The sequence below is a fragment of the Ruditapes philippinarum genome, unplaced genomic scaffold (assembly GCF_026571515.1).
Source record: "Ruditapes philippinarum isolate M1 unplaced genomic scaffold, ASM2657151v2 ctg9106_1_1_1_1, whole genome shotgun sequence".
NCBI classification, from domain to species: Eukaryota; Metazoa; Mollusca; class Bivalvia; order Venerida; family Veneridae; genus Ruditapes; species Ruditapes philippinarum.
Window position 1 is genome coordinate 1 of NW_026851540.1, and position 2,458 is coordinate 2,458.

Here is a 2,458-nt window from a genome sequence, read left to right on the forward strand (position 1 = left end):
CCCCTTTCGATTTTGGGATCAAGGGGTCAAAGGTCAAGGTCACATTGACCTTGTAAGTAAAAAAACGGTTTCTGATCAATAACTAAAGAACGCTTCGGCCTAGGAACTTCAAACTTGGCATAGTGATTGGTGATGATCAGCAGATGACCCCTATTGATTTTGGGGTCAATGGTCAAGGTCACATTGACCTTGTATGTTAAAACGGTTTTTGGATCAATAATAAAAGAACCCTTAGGCCTAGGAACTTCAAACTTGGCATGGTGATTAGTCATGACAGCAAATGACCCCTATTGATTTTGGGGTCAAGGGGTCAAAGGTCAAGGTCACATTGACCTTGTAAGTAAAAAATGGTTTCTGATCAATTAACTAAAAACGCTTAGGCCTAGGAACTTCAAACTTTGTATGATGATTGGTCTTGACCAGCAGATGACCCCTATTGAGTTTTGGGTCAAGGGGTCAAAGGTCAAGGTCATGACCAGTAGATACTTGATAACCCTTATTAATTGTTTGATCACTGGGTCAGAAGTCATGCATAATTACCTTATCACATGAATAATTGGCTGCTGATAGGGGGCATACATCTTTTACAAACATATCTTGTTTTAAAACTTTTATGAATTTTGTTCTTGTCAAAGTCAGACCTTCTTCATTCACAAAAAAAGCGTTAGAGCTAGATGACTTCCTCTGTTGTAAATAATTTTTTACGGCATTAATTGGACATACAAAACTATTTGTAGCATAAATTGTAATTTCAATACCCTGTCTAAAAGGGTCAGTTTTTGAATGATTTAGATGTAATAATAAATGATCTCCCCTGAGTTTAATGTCATCTAGCTGTAGAGTATTGTGATTATCAACAACTTTTTCATTAATGGTGAATTCGCCACAACGTAAAACCCCCGAAAAAGCAACTATACAACAACATGTCATTAATACATCATCATAAGTACCGAAACATCCACTTCTAAGACATTTTATGATCCTTTCTAACAAGGCAATATCAATAGGTAATCTTTGGCGCTTATCATTGCTTTGCAATCTCTTGACAGAATTTAAAATGGTGTATACTTTAGTGCTTGTTAATTTTGATTCTAAGGGTGAATCTTTGCCATTTTTTTATATGAAAGAAACGTATGCCATTCAAATACAACTTAATGGTTTTATACTTTAGGTTTTGGGAATGGTGACAATATGCTATAAAAGATATTAATAAATCGTTTGTCACTGGTGGTAAGCTGTCATACGTATATGTCACCGACTGTTTTGAAAGAAATGTTTTGTAACTGTCCATGCCTGTAGTGTACACTTTGCATGTGTTTTTGCTCAGTGCAGAGTCCCACATTTCCTTCACTAAGGTGTTTAGGTTTAACTCCACATAACGTCTGTAATTGCTTAGCATATTTCTGGCTCCTGATTTGCTAGCGGTGCTGCTGCCCGAAAGCGATCCATCTGAAATCGAAAAAGAGAGTCAATATGTTGTGACTTGAAAGTGAAGTTATTAAAAGCGGCTATCCTTGTCAAGTCATTAATTTCATCATATACAAGCATTTTGAGCGCCCTTTATTTAAAATATTAACGGTCCTTTCATTGTCACAAAGGAACAATAGTTTTTTACATTTCCAAGAATGGCCCCATGTCACGGCAGCGGCTACGATAGGATAAAGTGCTCGAAAAGCCATGGAAGCGTCTTTTGGAATTTCTGTAGGCCATGAGCTACAAAACCATTTGTTCTCAAAAATGCTGAGAAACCGAGGATAGTTGCATGTCTTCTGTAGAAGTCACCCTGTCTTCATAGAACATGGAGACACCATTCCAGTTTTTGAGGAATTGTAACCACATTAAAAGATTATCTTTACAATTCTTGTTTAAATGAACAAAATGATGCAATTCTTTAACTGTTCTGGAAAGGTTAAATAAATACGACACAAAACTTCGACCAGGCCTTATAACTCTTGATGCAAATTGAAAATGACCCAAGAGCTGCAGAAGATTTCTTTTTGTACATGACTTTTTGTTGAGTAGTGTACTAATAAACTCAATGATTCTGTCAATTTTATCCTTTGGCAGTCTTGCTTCCATTTTTGAAGAATCAAGAATAACGCCCAAATACTCCAGACATGTTGTAGGTCCAACGGTTTTCGATGGTGAAATGGGAACCTTAAGCTTGTTGAATATATGGGTAAGAAGTGCCATGGTTCTATCGCCATTAGAATGGGCATCTTGCACAGTAAGAAAATCATCTAACAAATGAAAAAATACACTTATTTTGTAGTTATTTCTCGCAATCCAACAAATAGCGATTAATAGGTTATCCAAATTTTTTGGCGAGGAACGACTTCCAAACACGAAACGCGTGTATACATAATATTTTCCTCTCCATTTTATCATGAAATATGGCATCTGTTCTGGTTTAATAGGTAAGAGTTTGAACGCATTTGTTATGTCAGTCTTACACAAG

The 2,458-nt window shown here is 36.3% G+C and overlaps 1 pseudogene; it reads right to left on the reverse strand.

Moving 5' to 3' along the window:
• Positions 1-603: 603 nt before the first annotated feature.
• LOC132741142 (uncharacterized) lies at positions 604-2,193 on the reverse strand (annotated as a pseudogene).
• Between the last annotated feature and the right edge of the window lie 265 nt (positions 2,194-2,458).